Source organism: Lissotriton helveticus, chromosome 11, assembly GCF_964261635.1.
Source record: "Lissotriton helveticus chromosome 11, aLisHel1.1, whole genome shotgun sequence".
In the NCBI taxonomy this organism is placed as follows: domain Eukaryota; kingdom Metazoa; phylum Chordata; class Amphibia; order Caudata; family Salamandridae; genus Lissotriton; species Lissotriton helveticus.
In genome coordinates, this window is record NC_136072.1 from 417335414 (window position 1) to 417351147 (window position 15734).

A 15734-nucleotide genomic window follows, 5' to 3' on the forward strand; every position below is an offset into this window, starting at 1 on the left:
TCTCTTTCTTTTATACCACCCACTCCTGAAAGAGGGCTGGAGCACTAGATGGATAAGGAAACTCTCAAAATAGCATTAGGAAAGTTCAGTAACCTCACAGAATATGAGGAGATCTTTTTTCAGGTTTACCCTGCTACCGGTGGAAATTACTAAGGTAAATTGAATTGGCATGCAGCATCCCATTTCAAGATGCTAGTTAGTTTAACCACCACACGAGGAGCAAACACGGGACATTTGGCTTTTAAGATGAAGATGCACTGCACAAAGTTGTGAGCAGTGGCTTTCAGACACATGTTTAGAGCACAAAGTCACCGGAATCTCCACTTTAGCTATATTTGAAATGTCTTAGACATTTCTTGGTAATCTAGCAAAATCAAAAACTAAGAAATGCCACTATGCATATTGGTTTAGTTTATGCAACAGCAAACCACGCTGAAGCCGCTGAACTCACGAAGTTGGAACATCGCGTACCTTCGGACTGTGGGGGCTTTTTTACCGGCTGGATTAAGAAATGTCCAACCTGGGAAAGTCGCCCTAGCAATTCTGCAAGCACAGCGGGACAATTACCATCTGCTGGTGCATTCTAGGTGGGACCCAGAGACGTGACACAAGATCATTGGAGAGCAAGGTTTTCTCCCCTGATATTGGTACACTCGCGCAGGCTGCAAACCCCTGGGTGTTTTGTTTCGCATCAACAACCTATGACACAGAGAGAGGAATCAAGCTGCAAACACCGGACCTGAGTTTTTCTCTACTCGGGACTCAATCTCCCAGCCTGCACAGGGTCTCAGGAGGTGGCTCTGCAACATTCTGCACCTGTGCCTAGTTGTAGTACCAGGGTGAGCAGCCTTTCTTGGTTCCATCGAAAAGCAGGAGAGGCTAAAAATATTGCCTATGTACAACCAAGTAATCTGAATCTTGATGAGTACCTACTTGTGCGTGGTGAAACGGTGGAGTTTAGTTGGCTGGGATTAAAAAGGGGGAGCTTTGGCAGCATTACCCCCATAGCAGTCCAGAAAGAGCCACACAACCGGGGCTGTTACTTCGAGCACTGTGAAACGATGTGCTGACTGACCTTGTGCCGCACCTGTGCCTATTAACTGCGCAGGCCCACGCTTATCCAACGCTCTCACCCCCTTGACCTTTGATTCCATCGCTGTATGTACAATTGGCATAGGACATAGTAGAGCCCTTTTTTGTTTGGGTCTAACATGGGGAAGCGAAGGCAGGAGAATGTGGGTCTAAGACAGGGTCTAATTCAGCCTGCCTTGAATGGGTTCATCCAAAGAGCAGTGGGCTTGATTAATAAGGAGATTGACTTGGTCGAGCACCGCCCATCTTTATCACCTGCACCTGCCAGGCAGACTTGCAGGCCATCACCAACAACTGCCTGCACTCTTGCCAAAGGGACAGACCCACCGCATTCGACCCAGCGCACTGTGATTTGCCAGAAGTTAGTATCAAACAGGACATCCGAGGAACTAGAGGGGGACACCCCCTAGCCCTGCCACCCCTGCACCATGGCCTGGGAGCCCTACTGCACCTGTTGCATCCAAATGCACAGGGGGCAAAAGGAAAAGGGACGCCGTGAATACCAAAGCTAAAGAGACTATGCCATGAGACTTAAGTGGGGGAGGGAAATTAGGGGGCGGGCTTTTGGGTTTTACACAGGAAGCCATACATGCTGTGATAAGCAGGTGCTTAGAGCCTATCTATCAGCGATTGGGTAAAATTGAATCTGAGATTAGTATGTTTTAGTTCGCCCAAAACACCCAACGTCTGAACCTGGCCAACAGCCCCGGGTGTTCATTAAAGAGTGCCTTAGGGGGCAAGGAGCTGAATCAGAAGGCCTTGAGAGTGCATCAGCAGCTGAAGAACAGCTTCAATCTCCCCAGTAAAATGAGAGTTACAGAGGCAGGGTATGAGCTGGTATGACAAACACGGGAGGAAATATGAGTGTGGGGGCAAGTGAGGAAAGACCTGTAGACAGGATATCACACTGAGGTTGCCCCTTAAGGCTGCCCATATGTTGTTGCATTGGCCAATGTCCCACAACTAGTAGAAGGTGCAGGGGAATCATTTGACGTGCGTAAAAACAAAATATTGCATTGGCTTTTCTCCCAGGCCGGTTTTTCCTATGCAGATACCTGTCAAATTTTGATGGTGAGGAGAGTCCCTTGGGTAGGCCCTTTGCCTAAGTTTATTTTTTTGTTTAAATCTGTTTTTATTAATTTTTAAAGATTACAGCATCATGAAAGATAACATGTATCACATAAAGTTGACCACACAACGAACCATTTGTCCACGTCAAAGATATATTACGGTTGAATAGCGATTTATGTCAGATATATATGTTGATGTTGTTGTAGGCACAGCTACAAGCTGAGTCTCGGCAGATAGTGCATGTTCAACAAGGATAACAGCCATCATACATTTTGATGTGGTACCATTTGCGGCTTGTGCAGAGTCTTTGCGGATCATATAGTTTGGGTAAGTGCACAGACGTTATAAACAAAAGGAAAAACAAACCACAAAAATTCAAAACAGCAGCATATACCGACTTCCAGGTGTGTGTCCTGCACCCTGCCTCCCCCCCACCCTTTGTGCTGTGTGACCTCTTTCCCGTCCCCCTCCCCTCGGGTCATCCCCCCACCCACCAACCATGTCGTAACGCACCTTAGGTGTCAGTTGGCGTGCGTACCTTTACGTGTCATTGCAGATGTTTGCTGTCGGGCTATCCATCCCCCACTATCGGGGCGCCTCCCCCACTCTCTGGTTGTCCCTCAGGGTCGTCCCCCTCAGTGTGTATCAGGGCCTGAAGTAGTCCCTTCCATTGCGTTGCTTTAGGTGTCTTCCGTAGCCCCAACGTTTCCTCTTGTAGGATGGTGATTCCTTCTGCTTTGGCCCATGCTAAGAGCGAGTACCTCCATGCCCGTATGTGTGGTGGGTCTCGCACCTTCCATTTCTTAGTTAGGAGCCGCTTAGCTACCACCAAACCTAGATCTAGGAAGCGAGAGGAGACCTTTGTGGTCGGAGACCTGCAAAAGTGGTGTAATAGGTAAACCGGCCATTCAAAGGGTATGTCGCGGCCTGTACAGGTGTGTAGTGTTTCGCTTACAGCTTGCCAATAGGTGAGTAGCTTGTGACAGCCCCATAGCATGTGTACTATTCCAAACCCCACCTCCGCGCACCGAGGGCACATCGCATCTGTGCGATGAAAATAACTGTTTATCTTTTCAGGTGTCAGGTATGCTCTGTGGACTATAATTAGTTGTATTTGTCGGAACCTCATGTTCCTGGGAATTTGTGTTGGACTCTTTAGTATCTTTTCCCATTCCCTGTCCTCTAACTGTCGTTCCAGGTCTGCTTCCCATTTGCTGCACAGTAGGTCTAGAGTTATCGCTGCGTGTGTACGAAGGGATGCTGCAAACCAACGGATCAAATGTCTACCACGTTTCATCACATGGAGGTACTGCATGGTAAGGTGTTGGCTTGGTTCCTCTTGCATGTCTCCCCATCTAGAGGTTAGTGTTGCAATTAGCGAGCAGTATTGTAGTGTAGTTCCTATCATCCCAATAGGCTCTGCGCATTGGAATAATACCTTCAATAGTATAGGCCTAGACCAGACGTTAACTAGGTCTACTACTGTCGATATTAGACTTAAAGTTTTGGGTTTGCCAGCTAGCTCAGAGTTCAATAGAAACTTTCTCGAATGTTCAGGAAGGAATTAACTTCCCTGATTAGACAAGAAGGGATTTAGTTTCTGACAACCATAGAACATGACAACTTTGCTCTCCCCTAATCAAGAGTGTATCTCGAGAGTCGTGTGAACAAAAGGCAATTTATTTTACTCAGTCAGTACGTGCATTCTTAGTCTCATCAGATTGTAGAGAAAAGGAAGAGACGGGCGTGTTCAATAAAAGATGTTATTTATTGATCAGTCTCTTTTCTCATACAAGAGAAATGGATCGATATTATTGCAATACTTATGGTTAAGTAAAGTGCATACATTAGAAGCAGAAGTATAAAATAATACTGTAAAAACATTGATATGGTTTCTAAGCCATATGAAGGTTTAAAATGAATAAAATATATTACATACACATATACATTTGACTAAACGTACTCAACTGGTGTTTCTAAATACGCCTACCCCGTGTACCTGACCTAAGCCTAATACGTGGGCGGGAATAGAAAGTTACAGTTTAAGTTAAGTTTGTTTTTGCCAAGTGACTGACTAAAGAATTCTCTGTGAGGGGTTATTCAGTTCTGTACCTGGAATCTAGGATGAATGAGGGATGGTATCTCTCGTCTCTGGTCTCGATATTCCAGGCTGCCTGCGAGGGCTACCCGGAAACGCCGGTGCTGGATTTTCTCGGCAGGAGAAAGCAGCTTCTCTCAGCGCGTCAGGAAGGCGGGGCTGCGCCAGCGGGGTCTGCTCTGCTCTGGGCTTCGGCAAGTATGGCTGCTCCGTCTCGTCACCACCGCGTGTGTTTGCATAGGGCAATATCGGTAATATTTATACCTTTAAGGTGCCGAGATTGACGTAAGGATGGACATAGATACGTCAATAAAGATGTCATACGACTTGGTCGTTAGCACATTCTTTTGCTGAAGTTCTCGGTGAAATCAAAACAATGGCCACAGGGTTTTTCCCAGGTTGTCATAGGTTTGATTTGTTTAGAGAACTCCGTATGCCTTATCAGGGGCTGGAGGAATATCGCTTGTCTAATTAGATTGCAAGCTGTTAGACCTGTCTGGATTTTTTTGCGCAGTCCCTCCTCATTATTATTTATTTTGTCCCCTTTTTGCCCCTCATCCCCTTAGTATTTTTGTGTATACTGACTTTTTGTAGGTGTTGGCCAGGGGGATGGGTGTTCTTTCTCCCCCTCATAATCTTTTACCTCAGGCCCAGAGGCCTGTTCTGACAGGAAAGTTGGCACCACCTAAAATGGTGGCCACCAACTGCCCTAACTGTCACACACAGAACTTGGCCATAGCCTAACATAGGGCATTCCAGAACCTTCTGGTCCATTCTGGACCACTGAAGGGCAGCCTATATAAGGCGGAATGCGGGGCAGCCATTTTGTCTACCTTAGAGAGTCAGCTGGAGGACAGGCTGTAGCTGAGGGTGGGAAGAGGTTAGACTTAGGGTTGACCTCCTGGATAGGGAAGCTGCCTTACTGAATCACCTCAATATCCCCTCTGGGTTATCTGTCCTGACCCCGTTGTTGAAGGATACTGGAGACCCTGGGCGCCTGTCTAATCCCTTGACTGGAAGAGTAGGGAAGTGACCAGGAGAAGGAGACTGCAGCCCTGAAGAGTGTAGTCCTCTGCCCAGCAAAAGGATCCTAAAGAGATTGGTCCAGCATAAGGATCCTAAAGAGACTGTTCAGCACGAGTCCCAACTGAAGTGGGGCTAATCCTGGTGCCCCCTCCCCTTTGCTCAGCTGTTAATCGGTAGCTGACCGACTTCTGGGAACCCCCCTCTGCGCTACACCCCCACCGTGCCCTCTTGGTACCTGTGGCAGTGGAGCAAGGAGTCGCTCTGCTTAGGAGCCGGCGTGTGAGAGCTGAGGCGGCAAGCTGACAGGCCGTTCTGCCCATTACCGGCGTGAGGCGAGTGGCGCCGTGACAGAATAAAGCCTGAAGATCCTAAGGTGAGGAGCGGAGTCCCCGGACTGTTTCCGGGTGGGCGGAGACAAGAAGAGGCGTCCCCTGCACAGCGCGATCTCCGGTGGAGAGACACTCTCTCGACGCGCATGCCCAGTGGAGCCGCCGGGCGGGGTGAGGAGAAGCCGGCGGTGGAGGCGTGAGTAACCCAGCGCTTGCCTGCGCAGCCCAGCCTCGTCTGAGGAAACCCCGGGAACGCGAGCGAGGGGCTAGGCGCCAACAGCGGAGTCGTCCCTTGACCAGGGATTGTTTGGAAATCGAAGATTACTCCACGCCAGCGCCGCGTCCCTAGACCGAGGATTGTTGATAATTGAAGTTTCCCCACGCCAGCGCCGAGTCAGCAGTGTGCTGGGCGTGGAGTGGTGAGATCGGCAAGTTGAACACTTAAGGAGCCCCAAAACAGCAGCGATGCGTGGAGACTGGGAAGGCATCGTCTCCACGCTACAGTAAGGAGAACGTGGGGGTAGTTTCACTCTGACCATTGCCCTCAGTTCTGTAGAACGTGGGGATAGTTTTCTCTAAACAGTGCCTTCAGTTGTGTATAGGAGGGTTAGAGCACCACATCGTTCCTACACTTAATTAAATATGAGGATCTGAGGTAAAGGTACTAGAGTTGTGAAGCTGATAATTTTAGTTAGCAGTCCTGCCGGATCTGTAGCAACTGCCTGACCATATTGAATTGAATTTTCACCATCCTAGAGGGAAGCTGTATCAGCAAAGTTTAACTAGGCATAGAGCTTAATGAGGCGTTCAGCTAATTCTGTAAATGTGATGATTTGATACTTTTGAAAGTGCCTTTATTGATTCATTGACAAGTGTATTGTATTGATGAACAGAGTAACATCTCAGGAAGTGGAATATTGATTGGAGGAGAACTGAATGTTGTGCACTGAAGAAATTAATTGATAAGTTGCTAGTAATTCAAATGATATAACTGCTGATTCTAAAGTAACCTGTAATGTTATATGCTATATAAATTTTGAGAACAAAGAGAACATTATTTTTATAAAACAGTACTTATTTTTCCACATTTTTGGTGTAGCGTTTTCTTTTGTGTGCTATTGCGTGGAATTACTCCTGGGTGGTCTGCAACCTTTACACTGTGCCTCTGATATGCTAGTCTTGCCCTAGGCCAGGCTACCCCAGTTCCAACATTTGGTGCCTAGCGGTGGGATTACTGACTTGGTTGCAGCTACTCACTAGTAATTCAACGCAATACACTAAACCTACACCAGGAGTTTTCTCCTTGCGGCCCTCCTAATTTACATTTTTGTTTTTCTAAATTTATTTCTGGTGGTGGGTGGAGGTTGACCCTAGGACACTTTCGGTTTCCTCCTGTGTGAAAAGTTTATACTCTAGCAAAAATGGAGATAAATGCGGAAGAGCTGGATAAATATACTGTGACCCAACTAAAGGACTGGTGTCAGCAGCAAGGTGTGTTTTTCAACAAGGGTGCCAAGAAAGGCGAGCTGCAGACAAGCATACGGGCATGGGTGGAGGCTCATTCCGGGGAGGTACCAGTGTCAGAGGGGAGTGACAGGGACACTGTCGTTGAGACTGCAATGCTGTACCAAGCGGAGGGGGGAAATCTACTGACAGGTTCCAAGACACCTCCCAGGGCGGGCAGCAGCGTCTCGCAGAAGGGTTTAACTGAAGCCGAGCTAGAAGATAGGAGGGAGGAGAGGAGAATGAGGCTGGAGTTAGCTAGGATGGATATGCAAAGGGAGGAAAGGAGGTTAGCTCATGAGCGAACCCTCAAGGAGATGGACCTACAGGTCCTAATACAAAGGCCTCCCACTCCAGACAATGGTGGCAGCGAAAAGAAAGTAGACACCAGGGAATCCAGACCCTACTTACCTAAAGATGTCATCGCTAGTTACACCTCAGGTGATGACATTGCCAAATGGTTAGCCGCCTACAAAGTTTCTTTGAGGGCTCACGGGATCCTAGAAACTCACTGGGGAGGTGGGCTGTACAAATACATGCCACCTGCTGGCAGAGACACTTTGTTGGCTCTGGAGCAGAATGAGCAAACCCACTACCCTGCCATGAAGGTGGCACTGGTGAAAAAGTTTGGACTTACCCCTGAAAGGTACAGACAAAAATTCAGGGGAAGTCACAAAATGAGTAACCAGAATTGGGTAGACTTTCTAGACTACGCCAAGAAAGCTTTAGAGGGTTGGGTCAAGGGCAGCGAGGTGAAGGATTATGAGGGGCTGTACAATCTATTTTTGAAAGAACACCTCCTCGAGAAATGTTTTCCCGAGTTGCGCCAACACCTGGTGGACAGCAAGCTGACCGATCCCCGGAAGCTTGCAGAGGAGGCGGACACTTGGGCAAGTACCCGGGTGTCCTCCAAGGGGACTGGAGGGGATTCTCAAAAAGCCGGACAGGGCGCCCCCCAGAAGAAAGAGGGAGGAGATAAAAAGAAGGAGTTCTCCAAAGGTCCCCAAAATTATTTCCAAGGTAAGGGAGCAGGTTTCACCCCTAGGGCAAACCCGCCCAGAAACCCTAATCCTGGCCAAAGCCAGCAGCCAAGGGTTCTCCACTGTTTTGAATGCGGTGGTGTTGGACATTATAAGGGAGATGTCAAATGCCCAAAGAGACCACCCCCTCCCACCGGAGGAAAGTCACCGGGAGTAGCTAGTGTAGCGCTCGGGGAGGAGTTGCCCTTAGATAAGGGGGGTGAGTGGGCGGGTGTCACCTTAGTGTCCCTGGGAGAGCGGGAGATGGTGCCAAAGATCCAGGTGCCCCCAAATACTATCAAGTATGGGCAATGGGTTACCATCAATGGCCAAAGAGGGGAGGCTCTGAGAGATACAGGAGCCAGTATGACTATGGTGAGAAGTCAACTGGTGTCTCCAGAGCAGGTTGTTCCTAATGTACTCCACCCCGCCGCGATGGCTGACGGCAGAATGGGCCACTATCCCGTGGCTGAGGTTCCCTTTGAGTGGGAAGGGGTTGCAGGTTCACTTCGAGTTGCCGTAAGCCCTGCCGTGCCAGTTGATTGTCTGTTGGGGAATGACATGGAGCACAACACTTGGAGAGAGGTGGAATACCGGACGCATTCTGCGATGCTGGGTACACCTGACTGGGCCTGTGTAAGCACACGGTCTGCGACTGCCCGGAGAGGGAGTTCGCCTGGGTTGGAGCCTGGAACAATGGCCCAACCCGCTGCCAAAAAGGGACAGAAACGGAGACAGGGACAGCCTGCTTCGGCTTCCACGCCCCATGAGACAGATCGGCCACCTGCAGTGGTAGGCCAGGAGTCCGTGGAGGGGGAAGTAGACTCTCTGGAGGACTTACCCATCCCTGCTGAATGGCACGTGGAGGGAGGTCCTACCAGAGAAGAATTCTGTAAGGGGCAGAGTGAGTGCCCTACCCTTGAGGGACTGAGGCGTCAGGCCGAAGCCCAGGCAGCAGGTGATGCTACGGGACACCACCATATTTACTGGGAGGATGGCCTCCTCTACAGTGAACCCAAGGTACCTCTACCTGGCTCCTCAAGGGCCTTGGTGGTCCCGCAGCAATACCGAGCCTTTCTGCTGGAATTGGCTCATGCGATACCACTGGCAGGACACTTAGGCCAGGACAAGACCTTTGCACGGCTTGTCCTCCACTTTTACTGGCCTCAGATGAAAGTGGCGTCCAACACATACTGTAGGACATGTGTATCCTGCCAGGCCAGTGGGAAAACAGGGGTGAAGCTAAAGGCTCCTCTGGAACCACTTCCTGTCGTTAGCACCCCCTTTGAAAGGGTGGGCATCGACATTGTAGGGCCATTGGATCCACCAACAACAGCTGGTCACAGGTTCATCCTGGTTCTGGTGGATCATGCCACACGGTACCCAGAGGCCATCCCTCTGAGGACTGTTACTGCACCTGTGGTAGCTAGGGCCCTGATGGGAATCTTTACTAGGGTAGGATTCCCGAAGGAGGTTGTGCCTGACAGGGGGACTAACTTCCTGTCTGCTTACATGCGGACCATGTGGAAGGAGTGTGGGGTGACCTACCGGTTCACCACTCCCTATCACCCCCAGTCCAATGGACTGGTTGAGAGGTTCAATAAGACCCTGAAGGGCATGATAAGAAGTCTGCCAGAGAGCTTACGGAGGAAGTGGGACATCCTCCTACCTTGCTTACTGTTCTCCTACAGAGAGGTGCCACAGAAAGGAGTGGGCTTCAGCCCATTCGAATTGTTGTATGGGCACCCGGTGCGTGGGCCTCTCAGCCTGGTGAAGGAAGGATGGGAGAAGTCTCCCAGAAAACCTCCCCAGGATGTGGTGAGCTACATGTTAGCCTTCAGAAGCCAGATGGCCAAGTTGTGGAAGCAGGCTGCTGACAACTTGGAGGCCAGTCAGGCAGTCATGAAGGAATGGTATGATCAGAATGCTCACCCGGTGGAGTTGGAGCCTGGCCAGAAAGTCTGGGTGATGGAACCTGGAGAGCTAAGTGCCCTTCAGGATCGTTGGACAGGCCCCTTTGAGGTGTTGGAGAAAAAGGGTAAGGCCACTTACTTGGTGGATCTTAAGACCCCGAGGCAGCCCCTACGGGTGCTGCATGCCAATCGCCTCAAACCCCACCATGAGAGGCCAGAGGTCATCCTGATGATGGTGACTGATGGTGCTGAGGAAGCAGAAAGCGAGCCTCTCCCAGACCTCTTTTCATGTCAAGAGAAGGATGGGTCGGTGGAGGGAGTGATTCTCTCCCCGTCTCTCACTCCTGAGCAACGAGAGGATTGTCGACAGGTATTGGGGCAGTACTCTTCACTGTTTTCCCTTGTCCCGGGAAGAACCCACCTGTGTACCCATGATGTGGACACAGGAGACAGCCCTCCAGTGAAATCCAAGACCTATAGGCTGTCGGACAAGGTGAAGGCTAGCATCCATGGCGAAGTTGCCAAGATGTTAGAGCTAGGAGTGATAGAACCGTCCAGCAGCCCTTGGTCCAGTCCGGTGGTGCTAGTCCCAAAAGCCGCCCCACCGGGCACCACACCAGAACTGAGGTTCTGTGTGGATTACCGAGGACTGAACTCAGTTACCAAAACTGATGCTCATCCAATCCCCAGGGCGGATGAGTTAATTGACCGGCTAGGAGCTGCCCAATACCTGAGTACCTTTGACCTCACTTCAGGGTACTGGCAGATCTCCTTGACAGACGGAGCAAAGGAAAGGTCAGCCTTCTCCACGCCTGAGGGACACTTCCAGTTCTGTGTGATGCCCTTTGGGCTCAAGAACGCCCCTGCCACATTTCAGCGACTGGTGAACCAGGTCCTCTCTGGAATGGAGGGTTTCTCGGCTGCTTACCTGGATGACATTGCTGTCTTCAGTAGCAGTTGGGAGGACCATTTGCAACATTTGCAAGCAGTTCTCCAGGCGCTGAAACAAGCTGGTTTGACCATCAAAGCCAGTAAATGCCAGATTGGTCAGGGGTCGGTTGTGTACCTTGGACACTTGGTGGGTAGGGGGTCCGTGCAACCCCTGCAGGCGAAGATTGAGGCAATCATGGCCTGGGAACTCCCCAAGACACAGACTGAGGTCCGAGCTTTCCTGGGCCTCACAGGTTACTACCGTCGCTTTGTGAAGGGGTATGGCACTATTGTAGCGCCCCTCACAGAGCTCACCTCAAGGAAACAACCTCGACGGGTAGTTTGGACAAAGGCTTGTCAGCAAGCCTTTGAAAAGTTGAAGCAGGCAATGTGTGAAGCACCGGTCCTGAAGGCCCCCAATTTCTCCAAGGAGTTTATTGTGCAAACAGATGCATCCGAACATGGCATTGGGGCAGTGTTATCGCAACTAAATGAAGAGGGCCTGGATCAGCCTGTAGTCTTCTTATCCAGGAGACTGCTTCCCCGGGAACAGAAGTGGAGTGCAATTGAGAGGGAAGCTTTTGCGGTGGTGTGGGCTCTGAAGAAGCTGCGGCCATACCTCTTTGGCTCGCACTTCCTGGTTCAGACTGACCACCGCCCCCTTCGTTGGCTGATGCAAATGAAGGGGGAAAATCCCAAGCTGTTGAGGTGGTCCATCTCCCTACAGGGAATGGACTTCCGGGTGGAACATCGGCCTGGAGTGGACCACGCAAACGCAGACGGTCTCTCCAGGTATTTCCGCCTTAGTGAAGAGGACTCCCAAGGGGTTGGGTAGTTCTCCCCACTTTCAGCTGGGGGGGGACGCGTGTTAGACCTGTCTGGATTTTTTGCGCAGTCCCTCCTCATTATTATTTATTTTGTCCCCTTTTTGCCCCTCATCCCCTTAGTATTTTTGTGTCTACTGACTTTTTGTAGGTGTTGGCCAGGGGGATGGGTGTTCTTTCTCCCCCTCATAATCTTTTACCTCAGGCCCAGAGGCCTGTTCTGACAGGAAAGTTGGCACCACCTAAAATGGTGGCCACCAACTGCCCTAACTGTCACACACAGAACTTGGCCATAGCCTAACATAGGGCATTCCAGAACCTTCTGGTCCATTCTGGACCACTGAAGGGCAGCCTATATAAGGCGGAATGCGGGGCAGCCATTTTGTCTACCTTAGAGAGTCAGCTGGAGGACAGGCTGTAGCTGAGGGTGGGAAGAGGTTAGACTTAGGGTTGACCTCCTGGATAGGGAAGCTGCCTTACTGAATCACCTCAATATCCCCTCTGGGTTATCTGTCCTGACCCCGTTGTTGAAGGATACTGGAGACCCTGGGCGCCTGTCTAATCCCTTGACTGGAAGAGTAGGGAAGTGACCAGGAGAAGGAGGCTGCAGCCCTGAAGAGTGTAGTCCTCTGCCCAGCAAAAGGATCCTAAAGAGATTGGTCCAGCATAAGGATCCTAAAGAGACTGTTCAGCACGAGTCCCAACTGAAGTGGGGCTAATCCTGGTGCCCCCTCCCCTTTGCTCAGCTGTTAATCGGTAGCTGACCGACTTCTGGGAACCCCCCTCTGCGCTACACCCCCACCGTGCCCTCTTGGTACCTCTGGCAGTGGAGCAAGGAGTCGCTCTGCTTAGGAGCCGGCGTGTGAGAGCTGAGGAGCGGAGGCGGCAAGCTGACAGGCCGTTCTGCCCATTACCGGCGTGAGGCGAGTGGCGCCGTGACAGAATAAAGCCTGAAGATCCTAAGGTGAGGAGCGGAGTCCCCGGACTGTTTCCGGGTGGGCGGAGACAAGAAGAGGCGTCCCCTGCACAGCGCGATCTCCGGTGGAGAGACACTCTCTCGACGCGCATGCCCAGTGGAGCCGCCGGGCGGGGTGAGGAGAAGCCGGCGGTGGAGGCGTGAGTAACCCAGCGCTTGCCTGCGCAGCCCAGCCTCGTCTGAGGAAACCCCGGGAACGCGAGCGAGGGGCAAGGCGCCAACAGCGGAGTCGTCCCTTGACCAGGGATTGTTTGGAAATCGAAGATTACTCCACGCCAGCGCCGCGTCCCTAGACCGAGGATTGTTGATAATTGAAGTTTCCCCACACCAGCGCCGAGTCAGCAGTGTGCTGGGCGTGGAGTGGTGAGATCGGCAAGTTGAACACTTAAGGAGCCCCAAAACAGCAGCGATGCGTGGAGACTGGGAAGGCATCGTCTCCACGCTACAGTAAGGAGAACGTGGGGGTAGTTTCACTCTGACCATTGCCCTCAGTTCTGTAGAACGTGGGGATAGTTTTCTCTAAACAGTGCCTTCAGTTGTGTATAGGAGGGTTAGAGCACCACATCGTTCCTACACTTAATTAAATATGAGGATCTGAGGTAAAGGTACTAGAGTTGTGAAGCTGATAATTTTAGTTAGCAGTCCTGCCGGATCTGTAGCAACTGCCTGACCATATTGAATTGAATTTTCACCATCCTAGAGGGAAGCTGTATCAGCAAAGTTTAACTAGGCATAGAGCTTAATGAGGCGTTCAGCTAATTCTGTAAATGTGATGATTTGATACTTTTGAAAGTGCCTTTATTGATTCATTGACAAGTGTATTGTATTGATGAACAGAGTAACATCTCAGGAAGTGGAATATTGATTGGAGGAGAACTGAATGTTGTGCACTGAAGAAATTAATTGATAAGTTGCTAGTAATTCAAATGATATAACTGCTGATTCTAAAGTAACCTGTAATGTTATATGCTATATAAATTTTGAGAACAAAGAGAACATTATTTTTATAAAACAGTACTTATTTTTCCACATTTTTGGTGTAGCGTTTTCTTTTGTGTGCTATTGCGTGGAATTACTCCTGGGTGGTCTGCAACCTTTACACTGTGCCTCTGATATGCTAGTCTTGCCCTAGGCCAGGCTACCCCAGTTCCAACACAAGCGTTATGACCTAATCAGATAACACGTTCCTGTGCCGTAGTGTGGCTTAATCAGATAACGGTTCCTGCATCATGGGGGTTTTCTGCCTCATGGGCTGGCTGCTAGTTAACTTGTTAACCAGAATAGGGTCAGGAATAGGGGGATCGATCCAGAACCTATAGGAATACATCACAGTATCTTAGAAATTGCCCCGCCGGCATTCCCACATCATCGACCAGGAACTCATATGGTATAAGCCTGCCATCCCAGTACAAGTCTCCGAATGCCTGTATGTCAGCTTCGTGGCAGTCCGTGAGTTCAAGAGGTGTAAGCACCCCAGGCCCACTGGGGGAGCCCACTAGTGGTATGGCTAGTGCATAGGGGACCAGTGTTTTGGTGAGGTGCAGGCAGCGACAATAGCATCTATTTGCCACCTCCAGGAGGAGAGGGGTGGGCATCGGGGCTTTAGAGGCTGGGTGGAAATGTTTGGTGATATAATCCAGAGAGAGGGGAGGGGCTAAGGTTGTGGTGTCTTCATGACCCCTGTCAGCAAGCCAGCGGGCTATCCACTGCAATTGTGCAGCCAAATAGTAGTGCTCGAAACAAGGAGCAGCTAGTCCCCCTTGATCGGTGGGCAAGTATAACTTTGCTAGTGCTAACCTGTAATGTGCATTGCCCCAGAAGAAGTCCCTGAGCAGCTTAGTGAGTGTGGCGAAGAAGGCCGCCGGGACATAAATAGGCAGATTAGCAAATAGGCAGATTAGCACCATCTTGGATAGTGCCACCCTGTCAGCGACTGTCAGCGGTAGCGTTCTCCAAAAGTTCACTTCTGATTTGATAGCTGTCACTGTTCGTCCCTAATTACTGTCAAAAAGGTCTGTCGGTTGACGATATATCTGGATACCGAGATAACGAAAAGTGTCCGCTTTCCACGGCACCTTCGTACCCTCTAAAATATAACCCGAATCCTGCGTGTCTCTTCCAAATGCGTGAAGGCAGGACTTGTTGGCATTCACTTGGAGGCCCGAGAGAGCGGGCAAGTCACGCAGCGTGTGCTCCAGTTGGGCGGGCATGTTTCCCACATCTCTCACAAATACTAGGAGGTCGTCTGCGTATAGCGACTCCTGGTGTGTCGTATCCCCTAGAGGTATGCCATCACCTAGCGTCGCGCGAAGAGCCTCAGCCAGGGGTTCGATTTCGAGTGTGAACAGGAGAGGCGATAGCGGACACCTCTGTCTGGTACCTCTGCGTATAGGTATGACATCGGAGATGTATGGTTCCAACCGCACTCTAACTGTGGGGTTTTTGTATAATAGGTCAACCATCTGGAGGAAACCCCAACCTAGATCATACCGTAAAAGCACTGCTGCTAGGTAGCTCCACTCCAAGCAGTCAAAGGCCTTCTCAAAGGTCCAGCACCAGGCATCCCGCTCTGGGCCACTCCCTCACACTGTCCGCAGCCACCCTGAAGAACCTCCGTAAATTCAACGATGTGTTACGCTTGGGCACAAACCCATTCTGGTCAGTGTGAACCAGCTTGGGGACCACCGGCGCCAACCGCTCCACCAGCACTTTGGCGAGTATTTTATAATCCACATTTAGGAGTGCCAGTGGTCTGTATGATCCTAAGTTTTCAGGTTCTTTGTCTGGATTCAGCAGACACACCAGGTAGGCCTCTCGCATGGACGGAGGTAATGCGTGTTCCTCCAGGGCTGTAGAATATAGGGCATGCAGTCGCTGCGTTAGAGGCTCCTGGTAGGCTTTGTAGTATTCAGCCGGCAGGCCATCTGGCCCCGGCGTTTTCCCAGATGCCACT

At 50.5% G+C, this 15734-nt stretch overlaps 1 protein-coding gene across 3 annotated transcripts in view; it reads right to left on the reverse strand.

Moving 5' to 3' along the window:
- The window catches only part of PPP2R3A (protein phosphatase 2 regulatory subunit B''alpha), a 1303908-nt gene that overhangs the window by 186057 nt on the left and 1102117 nt on the right, over window positions 1–15734 (reverse strand). The gene's annotated exons all lie outside the window — the stretch shown is intronic.